General features: G+C 47.6%; 1 protein-coding gene and 1 long non-coding RNA gene across 11 annotated transcripts in view; one reads left to right on the forward strand and one right to left on the reverse strand.

Annotated features, from left to right (window-relative positions):
- Positions 1-1,823: 1,823 nt before the first annotated feature.
- LOC139078048 (uncharacterized) lies at positions 1,824-16,670 on the reverse strand. The gene is made up of 3 exons (XR_011530766.1): positions 16,376-16,670; positions 13,954-14,151; positions 1,824-1,989 (listed from the first exon to the last, which is right to left on the reverse strand). It is a non-coding gene; the product is annotated as an uncharacterized lncRNA (long non-coding RNA).
- Positions 15,707-16,735, forward strand: part of DNMT3B (DNA methyltransferase 3 beta) — a 38,712-nt gene continuing 37,683 nt past the window's right edge. For 8 of the 10 annotated variants that reach the window (XR_011530763.1, XR_011530764.1, XR_011530765.1 and 5 more), the window contains exon 1: positions 15,853-15,984. The gene's annotated coding sequence lies outside the window, so the exon portion shown is untranslated. Of the gene's footprint in view, positions 15,985-16,735 lie in introns of all 10 variants that reach the window. The other 2 variants (XM_070588003.1, XM_070588007.1) reach the window with 2 other exon arrangements.

A 16,735-nucleotide genomic window follows, 5' to 3' on the forward strand; every position in this document is an offset into this window, starting at 1 on the left:
GTTTTTACATATTCAGGGCTCTCCCACTTCTCCAAGCCATTTAATTTCTGATACTCAGAGATACTCAGAGCATGGTCCCTGGGCCCCCAGCATGGACATCACTTGGGAGGTTGTTAGAAATGCAGATGCTCAGGCCTACCCGAGCCCTGCTGGTTCACGATCTGCTTTTCAGGATCCCCGGGTGATTCCTGGGCACGTTCAAGTTTGAGGTACAAATAACAACCACCGTTTATAGGTGCCTACCACGACGTGCCAGGCTTTATTTTAGGCGCCTGAGTACACAGCACATCTAATGATGATACTTTGTCTGCCTATTGTTGCTCATGCTATTTCTGTTTTAATGTTTATCACCTTGTGTTAGTGCTGTTGTTCACACGTCTCCCCCACTTACTAATTATGTGGTCATGGGCAAATTACTAACCTTTCTGTGTCTCCATTTCTTTTTTCATTTGTAAAAATGGAGACAACAATAGAACCTACCTGAAAAGATGAAATGAGACAATGCTCATGAAATACTTGGCACAGCCACTGGCCCATCATAAGTGCTCAATAAAAGCTTATCTTATTATTATTCCAATTTTTCAATCTTATACAAAGAACCAGGCAACAAGCAACCATGTGCACAATTCTTTTTCCATATCTGATTATTTCTTTAGGAGAAATTCCCAGAAGGGTCGAGGGATACTATGATCAGACTTTGTAGATTCTAAATAGCAGGAGGATGGACGGACTTCCAAGGGAGAGAGACGCTAGACCATGACTGACGTCTCTGAGAGCAACTGGACATTAGCATTTAAGCCTGGACAGAGACCTAGTGGCAGGTTCAATTCCATGAGGACCCGGCTCTCCTTCCAACCCGCATCCCCTCACCCCAAGAAGAATTCCAAGTCCTCCAAAAGCAACTCAAAATCTAAATCTCAGACAAGGCCATTCTTCGCTTCAATTATAAAGGCCGCATAAACATCGTCAGAAAATGCTGCATAATATTCTACTGAGGGAGAGTATAACAATGCTCATAACTAATCCCCATGGTGGCCTAGTTAGGTCTTTACAATTTTTCAGTTTTATTAAGAACTTTGCAACTAACAAAGACAATAGATAAAAATCATCTAGGGGTGGCCTGGTGGCGCAGTGGTTAGGTTCGTATGTCCCGCTTTGGCGTCCCTGGGTTCGCCGGTTCGGATCCCGGGTGTGGACTTTCAAGTCCCTTGTCAAGCCATGCTGTGGCAGGCATCCCACATATAAAGTAGAGGAAAGAAAGATGGGCACTGATGTTAGCTCAGGGCCAGTCTTCCTCTGCAAAAAGAGGAGGATTGGCGGCAGATGTTAGCTCAGGGCTAATCTTTCTCAAAAAAAAAAAAAAACCATATAAAAAAATCTTTCCAACGTTCTCCTTCACAATCCTCTCTTGGAAGGAAGGAGCGGTGATTTCTGTTAATGCGATAACTTTGTCGCAGGAAATGCAGACCTGGGGCAGGCCTCCCTTCTAGAGAACTCCCGCCCCCAGCAGCTCCCATTTCAGCCTTAATGAGGGACCTTGCTCCCTTCATTCACTTTAAAATGTCCCTGTGGAAGGCAAAGGAGGCCTCCCTACCCCCACCCCTGCAAGTGAAAGGCGTTCATTAAGTAGTCCTTTCTCAGGCACGAGGATTCCCGCTGGGAATTTCACTGAGAGGCCAGGTTCTGCCTAGGAGAAAGCTTGATCCCTCACGCTCTGAAATGCCAAAGGGCATTTTTTTAAATTAAACTTTTTATTTTGAGATAACTGTAGACCCACATACAGTTGTAAGAAATAATACAGAGAGCTCCCTGATACTCTTTACCTAGTTTCCCTCGATGCACAGATCCCATCTTGCAAAGCTGTATACAATGTCACAACCAGGATATTGACAGAGTTATAGAACGTTTCCACCACCACAAGGGTCCTGCATGTCGCCCAAGGGCATTTTAACAGAAGGGACAGTCTCCAGGTCCTCCTCCGACCAAAAACTGGAAAAAAAAATACTGTGGACATTTTCGTGTTTTCATTTATTGCTGTCCTCATCATGCCTTCAATATTAGCTCCTTTATTATAAAATCACATAATAAAAATGCAAAATTATAGTTGGTCTATACCTTCAAAATACCTACTTCATGACAGTAATCAACAAGGGAAGGCTGGGGAATTTTTCCAGATTAAAAGAAACCAAAAATACAAGATAACTAAATTCAATGTGTGATCCTGGGTGGAGGTAAAGAATTGCTATAAAAGATATTATTGAGGGGCTGGCCCCGTGGCCGAGTGGTTAAGTTCACGCGCTCCGCTGCAGGTGGCCCAGTGTTTCGTTGGTTCGAATCCTGGGCGCGGACATGGCACTGCTCATCAAACCACGTTGAGGCAGCGTCCCACATGCCACAACTAGAAGGACCCACAACGAAAAATATGCAACTATGTACCGGAGGGGTTCTGGGGAGAAAAAGGAAAAAAATAAAATCTTAAAAATAAAAAAAGATATCATTGGGGGCCAGCCTGGGGGTGCAGCGGTTGGGTTCGCACGTTCTGCTTCGGCGGCCCAGGGTTCGCTGGTTTGAATCCTGGGCGCAGACCTACGCACTACTTGGCAAACCATGCTGTGGCAGGCATCCTACATGTAAAGTAGAGGAAGATGGGCACGGATGTTAGCTCAGGGCCAGTCTTCCTCAGCAAAAAGAGGAGGATTGGCAAGCAGATGCTAGCTCAGGGCTAATCTTCCTCAAAAAAAAAAAAAAAAGATATTATTGGCACAAAATGTGAATATACTTAACACTAGTGAACTCTAAACTTAGAAATGGTTAAGATGGTACATTTTGTGTTATGTGAGTTTTTTTAACCATAATTAAAAATTGGGACAAGTGATGAAATTTGAAACATGACAGTAGATTTGATAATATTGTATCAATGTTCAATTTCATCAACTTAATAATTGTATTTTGGTTATGTAAGAATGTCTCTGTTCTTAAGAAACATACACTGAAAATATTTAAGGTAAAGGGGGGCAAAATGGTTCAAGGAAAAAATGAGGAGGGAATAGCACAAATATGCCAAAAGTTAGCAATTGGTGACTCGGGGTAAAGGTAATACACCTTTGCAAAGGTATACACGAGGATACAAGTATTCTTTGTATTATTCTTGCAACTCTTTTGTAAATTTGAACTTATTTACAGAATAAATTTTAAAAGGAGTAAAAAAAGGTTAAATGATCTTTGTTCCCACCCTGTCACAAGGGAAATGACTTTCTATTTTAACTAATATATCTGAGTACTCACTCTAGAAGAGGTGCTGTGCATTTACATACATTTTCTCCCTTAATCCTCTCAGTAACCTCACCAGGAGGTCATAACTCTTATCCTTGTTTTTTTGTGGGAGGGAGGATGGGGCCTGGAGAGGAAAGATGCTACCCAAGGTCACTTGCTGGTTAGGGGCAGAGCTGAGACAGGAACCTCTCAAATGTGCTCTCAGGATCCCTCTGGATTGGCCTATTAGACTTCTTTCTGCATGTTGTTATTTTTTTGAACCGTGAACTCATATATACACTGTTTATACTACTTAGCATCTTGCCTTTTCACTTAGCAGTATATCTTGGAGCTCTCCCCATATCAGCACTTGCAGACTTGCTGGGTTTTTTTCCACAGCAGCATAGTATGGATGCATTGTATGGACGAATCCCATCTGATTTAACCAGGCTGCTATCAATGTTTAGAGTTTTCCCCTGTTTTCACTATTACAAACAATGCTAGTGATAACATTCCTACATATACATATATCTGTGCATACAGATATCTTATGAATGGAGTTACTGAGTCTTAGAATGGAATTGTTGGGTCAGTACCTTTCATTTGGGTACGAGTTGCCAAATTGCCCAAGAATATTTGAAGTCAGCCTTGTGGATACTGTTGTCCATTCATGCACCTTGTCTTTATTGAATACCTACTCTGAACCCAGCATGGTGCTGGGTGCTGGGACAGAGCAATGAACCAGACAAAAACCCCCCTGTTGGGAGGCTGATAAGGGCAGAGTAAATGAGACACTTAAAATAGGAGGATAAAAAAAGAAAAATAGTAAATCAGGACCAGGTAGGATACAAACTCACCAACATATGGGGCAGTGGAGAGGTTATTAATTGGTTTCCAAACCGGCTCTGAGCTTGGTAGAAGCCGGAGGAGTCAATTCCACTTTTAGTTTTTTATCCTTATGCATGTAAATTAATGTAACCAACCCTCTATTGTTGGACTTCTAGGACAGCTCCATTCTCTGATTTTTGTATAGGATGTGGTGATGAACTTGCTTGTCTGTTCAAAACTATTGCTCCAAATCTCAAGATTTTTCCTTGAGGCAAATTTGAGAAGTGAAACTCTTTGGGTAAAGTTGAGGCCTTTTTAAGATCTTTTTGGCCTAAACTCAAATGGACATTTAAACTGTCCCCTCTAGAAATTTGCTTTTTAAAGGACCCTTGGGCGGTTCCTAGTTTTGAGGGTGGGGGTGATGATTTCTCCACCTTTTGGGAATCTCACCCCTTATTTCAAATTCAAGGTAGGACTCACTTTGCCTGAGAAAATGAGGCCTGGATCCCTATTGTCTGCTTTGTTTTTCTCCTGGAGATCATTATAAAGTGAATGCCTGGCCTGGCCCCTGATTTAGGGCTGCAATGCAAATCACTGCTGGGTGCTTGGAACACAACCTGGGGTGTAACCTTGGAGTTTCCTGGAGAACTTTTTCTTCTGGACCATTTGATTACCTGAAAGATGGAGGAGTCCTTTCATTCAGTCAGGAAGCAGATATTTATGGAGCACCTACCATGTGCCAGGCTCCATGCTAGGTGCTGGGGAGACAGCAGTGAACAAGAGAGATGCTGCTCCACCCCCATGCCGCTCACAATCAATGGGGAAGATGTGCCATATTTGCAGAGTGACTCAGAGACATTACAAAGGGATACATGCTAGGAAGGAGAGTGGGGGGTTTTGAACAGGTTCTGTGGGGTAAACCCTGTCTTGCGAGGGGAGATGGGGGGCAGGTGTGAGTAGACCTGAAAGATGAATGGAAGGTGAGCAGACCGTCATCAGGCCCTGGACATGTGAACACAATCAAGGGGGAAGCCTTGAGGTCTTGGGCATGTCACCCTGCCATCTCCTACTACACCCCAGGTCAGCATAACTCAGTAATCTCTTTTCAAAGCCCAGCCTGTAGGCAGGGTTATCACCATACTTTGCAGATGGATTTCCTTGAGCTTAGAGGGAGAGGGCCTGCCCAGAGGAGTTAAGGACAGATCTAGACAAGAGGGATCCATCCCTCTATGTTTATCCCAAAACAAAAGAGGCAGAGTCCAGATCCAGAGCAAAATCCAGGAAGTAGAATCCTTCCTTTCCAGTCCCTCAACAACAACGACAGCTGTTATTAATACTACATATCAGGCACTGTGTTAAGCACTTTCCACTGGCTTCTTGTTGAACCCCCAATAAACTTCTGAAGCAGGTACTAGCAGGGCCAGGAAACTTGAGTGACCTGCCCAAGGTCACACAGCTGTCAGGAGCCAGTGCCCTAAACCATAGGACCTCTTCACCAATGACATCTGGGAAGCGCTCTATAACATGCATCTCCATGCACCGTCGAACTTTTCATAACAACACACTGAGGAAAACATTAGGAGCCCCTTCTTGAGGGAGGAAGCCAAGCCTTAAAGAAGAGAAGTGCTAGAGGTAAGTCCTGAACCCATGTCCCGACTCACCGTAAATATTTATTGAGCACCGACTGTGAGCCAGGCCCTATTCTGGGAGCACAGAGAACAAAACACAGCAGTGGTGAAAACAGACAAATAAGCTGTCCCTCATGGAGCTTACACTCTAGTCAGGCAGACAGACAATAATAAGTGAGAGAATACATGGCACATTGGACGATGGTAAATGGAAGGGAGATGGGGAGCATTGGAGGAGGAAGGTGGAGCTTTGCTATTTTAGTAGGGAGGGAGAAAAGGCATCTTTAATAAAGTGACATTTGAGCAAAGACCTGAAGGAAACGGAGAAATAAGCCATGCAAATATCTGGGGGAAGACTTCCAGGCAGAGGGGGAAGTGACTGCAAATGTCCTGAGGTCAAAGTGTGCTTGGTGTGTTCAAGGAAGAGCAGGGAGGATGGTAGCAGGTGGGGTTGGGTCAAGATCATGGGGCCCCTTGTGGACCATTGGAAGGACTTTGGCTTTTGCCCTGAATAAGATGGGGAGTCATGGGAAGGCTTTGAACAGATGGGGTATGGTCTGACTCAAGTGTTGCAAAGACTCTTCTGGCTACATTGGAAGAGGAGCCCTTAGGGGGCAAGAGTGGAAGCTGGGCACCCAGTAAGGAGGCTGGTCAGTCCTTTGGTAGAGTCAGGAAGATGGCAGCTTGCACTAGGGGGTGGCGATGGAAGGGTGGTGTCAGATTTTGGATCTGATGTAGCAATGGATCCAGTGTGGAAGCATGAGAAAGAAGTCGAGAAGGACACTACGATTTTTGGCCCCATTCCGTGCTATCCCACCTACCTCATTTGACAGTGGAGGAAGCAGGTCCCCAGCGATGGGAGACACTTGCCCAAAGTCACTTTGTGGGTTAGTGGGAGAATGAGACCAGTACAGCAAGCTGCTGACCTTCTTCCCTTTACCATCTTACCACCCCTAGGAGCTAAGCCTGAGCTTCTGAAAGTACTTACTGGTCAATCTGAAGGTGGGAGAAAGATAAGAATGAGTCGCAGTTTCAAGGGAACAAACATTTATTGAGCACCTACTGTGGGGTAGATGCGGTCCCTGCTGTTAGGGAGCTCAAAGCCTGAATACATGGGTCCCAGGGAATGAGAAGTTAATTGCCTAATGGAGCTCATAGGAGGAATGGAACTCATCTGGCCAGGAAGAAATAAATTCCTTTAGGCATTGGAGGGAGGTTGGGATATTTTTTTCTCCCATTAAAATAAAAGAAGGAAAAAAAATGCGTGTGTATGTGGGGAGTGCTTTTTCCCTCCCTCTGTTTAAAAATACATAAAGGGGCCGGCCCCGGGGCCGAGTGGTTAAGTTCATACACTCTGCTTTGGCGGCCCAGGGTTTTGCCTGTTGGAGTCCTGGGTATGGACGTGGCCATGATGAGGCAGCATCCCACATGCCACAACTAGAAGGACCCACAACTAAAAATACACAACTATGTACCAGGGGGCTTTGGGGAGAAAAAGGAAAAATAAAATCCTTAAAAAAATAATAAAATAAATAAATTAAATAAATAAATAAATATATGTTAAGCTCTGGGGCTGGCCCAGTGGCCGAGCGGTTGTTAGTGCGCTCTGCTTCAGTGGCCCAGGGTTTCTCCAGTTTGGATCCTGGACAGGGACGTGGCAATGCCCATCAAGCCATGCTGAGGCAGTGTCTCACATAGCACAACCAGAAGGAATTGCAACTAGAATATCCAACTATGTGCCAGGGGGCTTTGGGGAAAAGAAGAAGAAAAAAAAAGAAGATTGGCAACAGATGTTAGCTCAGGTGCCAATCTTTAAAAGAAAAAAAAAAAAAAAATATATATATATATATATATATATAAATTTCTAGAACTGGCAATCTATGGTGGAAAAAATTAGAACACCCATTGTCTCTGTAGGAGTGGGCTCAGGGCCTGCCTGGGAGGGACTCAAAGAAATTTTCTACGGTGATGGTGATGTTCTGTATCTTGATAGGGTTTTGGATTACAAAGGTGTGTGTGTGTGTTTGTATATGTGTGTGAATGTTCAGCAAATGTACACTTAAGATTTTTGCATATCTTTGTATGTAAATTTTACCTTAAAGACAAAAAAATTGTAAAGAGATATTAAACTCTAGTTAGTGATATGTATGTTGAAATGTTTAGATAGAAGTATACTGATGTCTGCAATTGACTTTGAAATGCTTCAAAAAGTAAGATGGATGGATGGATGGATGAAATGTTCAAGGCAAAATATGGGTGGTGGGCATAAGATTGTTCCTCATAAATTCTTTCAACTTTGCTAACTCTTTCAATATTTTCAAAATAAAATGTTGGAAAATTATAAAAGTAATAAATTGTTAGGCAGTCATCTTGGACAATTTAACAGTAACTTTTAAAACTAGAAATGCATATACCTATGAGGAGGCACATAGAAGAATGTTCTTTGCAGGCAGGATTGTAACAGAGAAAAGTTGTAAACAAACTGTCCATTAACAAGATAAATTGTTAAATAAATTGCAATTCATTCATACTGTGGAATTCTGTGAAGTAGTTACTAAAGAATGACAGAGGCATCTGCACTGACATGGACATTTTGTCCACATAGGTTGACCAAGGAAAGGGCAAAATGTTATACACGTAGAACGGAACATGGCCTCAACTCCCCCTCCAGGACTTTGGGTTTTGCCTGAGAGCAACCTGTGCAAGACTTCCAAGCAGAGGCTTGTGGGTAGCGAGGTAGGGGGACTAACAATTTATAATGCAAGAGATTCTTTAGGCATCTGCCTGGGGGCAGCAGACAGGAACTTCAGATGGGGACGCTGAAACTTGGAAGGTGGACTAGGGGTGGGACAGAGGCCTCCTGGAGCCCCAAGAATAGAACCAAAATAGACACTGGGGCCTGGAACTTGTAAAAGGTGAATATGGTCTGGTTACACCTGTATTTCTCTGCCACCATCACCACCGCCGTCCCAGCTGACGTTTCTTCAGGGAACTCTCTAGGCTGAACTGCGCTGATGTGCCTGAGGACACACACAAGGAGAGGCATCTTCCCTTCGAACCCTCACCAGACCCCATTTTACACACGGAGAGAGTGAAGCTCAGACAGGTGCGGTTGTTAGCCCAGGTAACAAGTGGTGGAAACAAGACTTTTTCAAAGAGTTTCCTAAGAGTCGAAACCTCTCAAGTGTGGATGAATTAAAGTAAATGTTATCTCATTTCATGATCATTCCTAAATTTGGAGGGGCCATGGGGCATTCTCTAAAGAGTAAGGCATGCTGTCGCGGTTTGGGCCTGGGTGCCAAGCCATGAAGGCAAATCACAGACTTCAATTTGCGGTGGGGCCTCTTCTCACAAGAGCTGGTCTAAGGGTCTGTTTGAGGGCAATGGGCAGTAAGCCTGTGTCTCCTTAATCATGTCTTATACCTTTTAAAAATGATCTTCTTGGACAATTCAAGAGAGGCAAATTGGGAGGAATACTGCTATTACTACTCCTACTAAATAACTTAAGTATTCATTCATTTAGTGTCTGGAGAAATGGGGATAAGATGTTATCTATAGATATAGATGAAGGGAGGGCTTTCTTGTCTTCTATTAGCTACCATTGTGTCAGATACTGTGCAAAACGCTTTATTCATATCTGATCATGTTACTAACCTTCCAACTGAAAATCCTCCAATAATTCCATTTCTTTTTTTTTTTTTTTGAAGATTTTATTTTTTCCTTTTTCTCCCTAAAGTCCCCCGGTACATAGTTGTATATTCTTTGTTGTGGGTCCTTCTAGTTGTGGCATGGGGGACGCTGCCTCAGCATGGTCTGATGAGCAGTGCCATGTCCACGCCCAGGATTCAAACCAAGGACACACTGGGCCACCTGCAGCGGAGCGCGCAAACTTAACCACTTGGCCACGGGGCCGGCCCCTAATTCCATTTCTTAAAGTGCGCATGACCTGGCCCCTGCCTTCTTCACCAGATTCCCCATGGTCCACATGGGCCTCCCCTCCATTCCTTGTGTGGACTGTGCTCCTTGTGCCCCAGGATCTTAGTAAGTGCTGTTCCCACTGCCCAGAACACATTTCCCTCTGTCCCTCAGCCTGCTTAACTGCTGTATCCCCTTAGATCTCTGTTTGACCAACACTTTCTCAGGGAAGTTTTCTCAGGCCCTGTGACCTCCTTAATACCCCATCCTTCTCTCCTTAGCATTTAACGCAATTGTCATCTCACAGTTGTTCGTGAGATAGATTTAAGTAATGTCTGTTTCCCTCACTCAATTGTAAGTTCCAGGAGGGCAGAACCAGGACTGAGTCTGTTTCTGTTCTCTGCTTTATCCCCACTCCTCACCGCTGTGCCTGGCATGAGGTTCAATAAATTCACTAAATATCCACACCCCTCCTCCACCAAGGCATCCTCGTCAGTGAGGAAGGCAAGGAAAGAATGCTGGTTTGGCAGGGGATGGAGAGAGTGGGATGCGAGGACAAGGAGGAAGGGTACACCACTGCCTATCCCATTCCCCACCCCCACCGCAGGGTAACTTCTCTCTCTGGGAGGAGGGCAAGGAGGGATGCAGGGAGCAAAGCCTCAGGAGATTGTTTCCCTGGCTCAGAAAATGGGGCAGATTCACCTCCCAGGCAAAGGAAAGCAAGCCACAGGGCTGTGCAGTGAGCAAGGGCTCTAAAACTTAGGGAGACTTAGGATCCATCCTCCTGCCCACCAGGGCCTCCGACTCAGGGATAACAATACTAACAATAGCTAATATTTAATGAGCACTTACCAGGCACCATGCTGAACCTTTTATGGGGTAGTAAAGTGGTTAAGAACACTTGGTATTTAATTTCAGCCCTCACCATACTTCCTGGCAATAAGACTTTGGACAGTTACTCTGCCTCTGTGGGCCTCAGTTTCCCCATGAGTACAATAGAGACAACACTCCTTCCTACCTCATAAGATTGTCCTAAGAGTCAACACATAACCCCCAAAGCTCAGCCTAATGCCTGGCACACGATATTCTCTCAACAGCTACTATTAAATAGATTATTTAATAAAATCTGATGAATAATCCCGGGCCAGACTCTGTGTACTTGTCTAGGCAGATATATTTAAAGCAAATATTTCAATGGCCCATTTTTGGGTTTAAAAAAGCAGGAAAGAATTCCTTCCACGGGTCAACTGGGGCAGAAAGAAGTCTGGGTGTTCCTGTTGAAAAGGAAAGGTGAGGAACCCACTTTGCAAATGAACGCGGCCTCTAACGAGGCTGCAATTAAGACTGAGCACTTTACAATGGGGTCTTTTCACATACACCGGCTCTGCGAATCCCGCAGTCACTCCGGGAAGCAGGCATTACGATTATTATTATTATTCCAATTAGAAAGGGAAGATGACTGAGGCTCAGACTCCTTAGCATAGCACACACAGAGTGGGGGGTCACAAAGAGTGGGGGTTGAGCTGGGAGTCTAGTCCCAGCTCTGCCACCAACCAGCTGTGGCTCTGGGTCAAGTTGCCTCACCTCACAGAGCCAGTTTCCTTGACTGTAAAACAGGGCTCATTTGCTCTCACTGCTTGTCGACCGAGAGGTGCTCTAGGCTTTCCCTAGCCGCCGGGAGCCCAAGGGACGAGTTATATGACGCTCAGGAGGCAGGAGCCTGCTCGTCTCCTTGCCTGCCCCGAGCTGAGACAGCCAGCAAAGCAGTGCAGTGTGTATTCATTATTAATAACAGCAGATAGTTTTACTTTAACAAGCACTTCAATGGTGTTTTCCACGTGCCAGGCACTGTTCAAAGTGCTTTACACGTATTAACTCATAAGATTCTCACACAACCTAGGAAGTAAGTACGATTATTATGTCTATTTTACAGATGAAGAAACTGAGGCCCAGAGAGATGAAGTCACTTGCTCACAAAAATACCCGCCATATATGAAGTAGCTCTTACACACCTGGCACTGGGCTAAGCACTTTTGTGTGTTATTAAAAACCCATAGCTGCTTTAAGAGCAGAAAAGATGATGGTTTAATTCAACACAAATATATAACCACAACGTAAGTGTTAGGTCCATCAATATGTTGATTTATTAGCACAAGGGCATCAAGGGTGTATGTATGTACGTGTGGTTTTTCTTTTTAGCGTCCATTTTGGGGGGGGGCACCCTTTTATTCAATCTAATCTCTAAGATAGAGAAGAGTTGTAAGACTAGTACAAGGAACTCCTGAATGTGTTTTTAACCAGATTCTCCATTTGTTTACATTTAGCCCAATTTGCTTTACATTCTCCCTCTCCCGTATATATGCATATTTTTGTTTGTGAACATTTAAGGACAAATTGGTGATATTGTGTCTCTTTATCCCTAAATACTGCAGTGTATTTCCTAAGAGCAAGGACATTCTCTTATCTATGTTCTTTTTTTCGATAATGAAACAAATGACCTTTAATCATAGAATTTTTGCTTCCTTAGTAAACATTGATTAGCATCACGATGATAATTATTGTGATCTGTTACAACAAATTTTTCAGTAAACACTGTTGCACCTGTATGCAACCAGAGGAAGATTTGAAATCCATCTAGATGTTTTCTTTCTAACCTTCCATGTTCTTCACTGCCTCTGTATGTCTGTGTGTGTGTGTGTGTGTGTGTGTGTGTAGTAACACCTATATGTTTTTTTAAACATCAAAAAGCAAAATCTTAGGGGTGTGAGGAAAAAGAAGCAAAACTTTTCATAAAAATATTTTCTTGAGGGCTAGAGCCTTGTCTGCCCAACTGGGCAATGCAGCAACAATGTTTTCATTTAAATTCATTCAGTGGCCCCAGTAGCAGTCCTGTGAAGTGTCCTTTCTCTCTATTGCTGAGGAAACTGAAGCTCAGAGAGACCAGGTGATTTATCAGATTCATGGGATCTTGGAAGCGGGATTCAAACCACAGCATCTGATAAGTTCTCCTCTAGGACATGGGGTCAGCCCCTCTGAGAATGCCTGCTGGGGAAGGGGGTGTGGTGTGGGAGATGAATGTGGCATCTCTACCACCAGACAGTGAGAGAGGCACTGGGCAGAGAGTCGGGGGACCTGGGTGCTAGCCCAGTCCAGCCCATGGTATGACTCCATATTCACATGGCCAAGCCAGACCCACTGACCTCAGCTCCCCTGCAAATCCACTTCTGCAAGCCTTCCTCATTTAGGTACAAGCACCACCCTTCACCCAGGTGCTCAGGCTAAAATCCCAGGGGTTCTCCTTGATGACCCTCTTGCCTTTATCCCCAGAGCCATGAGAACCACTCGACTCAACCTCTATAACACACCCCTTCTCTCCACCTCCTCTGCTCCCGCTGTGGTCCAGGCCACCATCCTCACTCTTCTAGATCAGGCACCAGTGTCTTCCCCTTCCACCTCCCCATTTGGGTCTGTTTTAAACGTCTAAGTCAGATCATGACTCAAATGGCAAAATCCAAAGTCCCCGCCATGGCTTACTAGGTCCTGCAAGACCTGGCCCCCTGCTATTTCTCCCCTTTCACTCCCTCTGCTACGGTCACACTGGCCTCCCGGCTATCCCTCCTGAATGCCCAGTTGGATTCTGCCCTAGGTCATCCCCTGGCTGCATCACTCCATTTTATCTTCTTCCCAGCATTTATCCATACCTGGCAGTCTTCTTTGTTTATTGTGCTTATTATCTGGCACTCCCAGAGCAGCATGTAAGCTCTGGACCTTCCCATCTGAATTCCTAGCCAGGTGACTGCCACATAGCAGGTGCTCAGTCAAGGTAAGGCTGCGTGGCTGACTCACTCTGCCCAAGTCCGTCTCCTCTCTGGGTCTCAGTCCCCTCATCTGAAATGGGATCACCAGTTCTCCTTGCCCTGACTCCTTGTGGAGTGGCTATGAGGCTCAAATGAGGTGGTGAAAATGACCAACGAACTCTGGAAACTATTAAGTTGTGTGCCCTGAGGAGACATCATGCCATTTTTCTTTCACCCATTCTCCTGGCGTTCACCCCCCTATTCAAATAACCAGGACTGAGACCACGTGCTCATCGAGATCCTCTATTTTTCCTTCCTGGACTTTGGTGGTCTGCTGTACCCAGAAATGTCTGCCGTGTCCCAGAAAACCCAACCCTCTGGCATCTTAATTAGGATTCCCAGGCATTCCTGGTGGTGCACAGACATCCTTTACCACGTGGCACGTCCTGGCTTATGAATCAGAAAACTGAGGCCCAGCAGCCCTCCCCATGGGCCACCAGCTCATAGACATTTTCTTTCCTGTAAAGACATACCCTAGATGGTGGGCACAAGCCACAGCCCCTCATGAGAGATTCTCTTCTTCCTGCACCAAGTGACTGGAACCCAGTTTTGGATGTTTGTACCAGACGGCCAAGGACTCCTGGTGCTCATCCATATGAGGCCCTGCCGGTTGCCAGGTGTGGTGCTGAGCCCATTTCACTCTTGTATCTCCTTAGCCTCTCCCTAGGCGCCTACGTAGAAGAAGATCCAGTAATTTTAGAAACGTTTGCAGCTTCTAGAGAATTTGCCATTTACTTATTTGCAAATACCTTGTAAGAGATGAAGGGAGAAAGCTGTGGTTTTACCCAGGAGGCAGGAAACCTGTGCTCATTCATTCATTCAACAAATTTGTATCGAATTCCTCCTGGAGGCACTGGAAATACAACTTGGAATAAGAGAAAGACAGACATGGTTTCTTCCCTTGCGAGTAGAGTTTATAATTTGTGTGTGTGTGTCTGTGTGTGTGTGTGTAATAAGAAAAAGAAAGATGTAAACCAGGAAGTATGCAAAACCTTTTCAAATAGCTGTAAGCACTACAAAGAGAATGAGAACAGGACAGGAGCGACGGAAAAGGGAGACTGCTCAGGTGAGGTGTCAGGGAAAACCTCTCCAGAAGGTGACCTTTTGGGAAAGAACTCAACGGTGAGAAGCTGGCCATGCAGAGATCTGGGCAGAGAGCGTCCAAGCGGAGGGAACAGTGAGAGCAAAGGCTCTATTGTGGGAACATGCTCGCTGTCTGAGGAACAGCAAAGAGAAGGTTCGAGTGAAGCGAGGGAGGGGAGGGGGGGAAGATGCCTAGACAGGCAGGCAGGAGCCAGCTGTGGAGGGCCTTGAAGGCATCATTCATATGCTGTTTCATTCATTCAGCACATACTAATTGAGCGTCTACTGTGTGCCAAGACGCACTGAGACCCTGCCCTCACAGTTAATGCACGGAGACCATAAGCAGGCAAACAAATAATGTGAGTATAAACACCAGACACGCTAAATCTTAGGACATACCTCTTTAAGGGGAGAGGCAACTGAGACCTGCGAACACAGTGGGGCTTCTCCTTCCGCTGGTGGGCACCAGCAGGGCACTGGTCAATGCGGGCAGGGCCCCAGAACCCAGGTACCCGGGGCCTGACTGCCTTCGCTCCCCGCTCTCCCCTCCCCTCCCCTCCCCTCAAGATGGCTGACAAAGGCCGATCATTGTGGGAGGAAGGGAGGAAGGACTACTCCGAGGGTCTAGAGCGGGTGACTGGCTGGCAGGGGCAAGCAGCGCCCAGGTGGCATTACGGCTGGAGGTGAGGGCGAAGGGGAGACAAGGTTGCTGTGTGACTCCAATGGGGTCGCTTCCCTCTCTGGGCCCCCGCATCCAGACGTGTGTGTTCGTGTCCGTGGTCAGGGTGGGGAACGGGAAAAAGGGGCCCCAGGGCCCCCAGGAGGAGTCTGGAGTTTTGGGGGATGTCTGTAAGCTCCCCGAAAGGGCTTGTTATCAAGGTGGGTAATTTAACAGGCCCCGGGGGTGGGGGGGCATAGGAGGCGGTGCCTGAGGAGGAGGGGCGGAGGGGAGGCTCCGGAGTGATTTCAAATTTCCCTCGTCCCCTCCTCCCGCCCCCCTCCACGCCCGGGGCCCGGCTCTGAGTGGCTGCGGAGGGGGCGCCCCCGGGCGGGGGCGGGGCGAAAGCCGGGCCGGGGTTACAAGGGGACTCGGCACCGCCCCCTCCCCACCCACTCCGGCTGCCGGGTGCGACCTGCGCCGCTTCCTCGCAGCAGCCGCCCCCCGGCCCGGCGGCCGCAGCCCGCGTGGACGCTCCGAGCGCCCCCCGACGGACGCCACCGGCCCGCTGGCAGGCGGGCGAGCGGGCGGCCGCGCCCGGCCGGCAGCGCGGGGGTTAAGCGGCCCAAGTAAACGTAGCGCGGCGATCGGCGCCGGAGATTCGCGAGCCGAGCGCCGTGCGCGGCCGCCCGCCGGCCTCCCGCCAGCCTGTCCGGACCCGCGGCTCGACCGCGGAGCCGCGCCGGAGCCGGGCTCTCGGCAGGTGAGCGCCCCGTGACCCCGCGGAGGCTCGCCCGTCCCGGGGCTGAGGGGGCTGGTGGGGGAGGGGACAGCGGAGGGGTCCTGGGACCGCAAGGGGGGACCTCGTCCCGGGGACCTCCTGGGGAAGCGGCTCCAATCCGGCTGGAGATCAGACATGCTAGGGAGGAGAGGTCCCCCGAACCTACTTGGGGGAATTGGGCAGGAAGAATAAAATGCGGGGGGGGGGGGGGACGTGTATCTTATAGGGATACCCTTGCTGTACGCTAAGACCCTGAGGAGGAGAGGAGTGCGTCCCCGGGGGGGGAAGGGGGCAGCTTCCTGGAATCTAGAGGAGATGGGAGGAGGTGTCCCGCTGGGGAGAAGTGGAGGTCGTGGGGAGGGGGCGTCCTTACCTGGCCTCTGCTTGAGAGGGAGCCTCCTTTGGGAGGGGCAGGGCTAGAGGAGAGAGTTCTGCATGGAGGTGGCGTCCGTCCCTTCTGACTTGGACCTGGGGGATTCGGGCGAGGGACCGTTTCTTTTCTCCCAGGGATAGAAGAGAAGTAGTGGGTGTGGGTGCGGGCAAGCAGGTGGGCCAGGATGTGCGCGCGTGTCGGGGGCGTGTGCCGGAGGGGCGGGCTCCCGGGGTCCTCCCTAGATGAGCCAGCGAGGGCGAGGCGTGGCGGGGCAGCCAGAACACCCTCGGGAGAGGCTGCGGTCTCCCCGTGCACACCTGGCAGAGGAGGAGCCGGCCCGGGGCGGCGCCTCCCTAACCC

The sequence above is a fragment of the Equus przewalskii genome, chromosome 21 (genome assembly GCF_037783145.1).
Source record: "Equus przewalskii isolate Varuska chromosome 21, EquPr2, whole genome shotgun sequence".
Taxonomy (NCBI): Eukaryota; Metazoa; Chordata; class Mammalia; order Perissodactyla; family Equidae; genus Equus; species Equus przewalskii.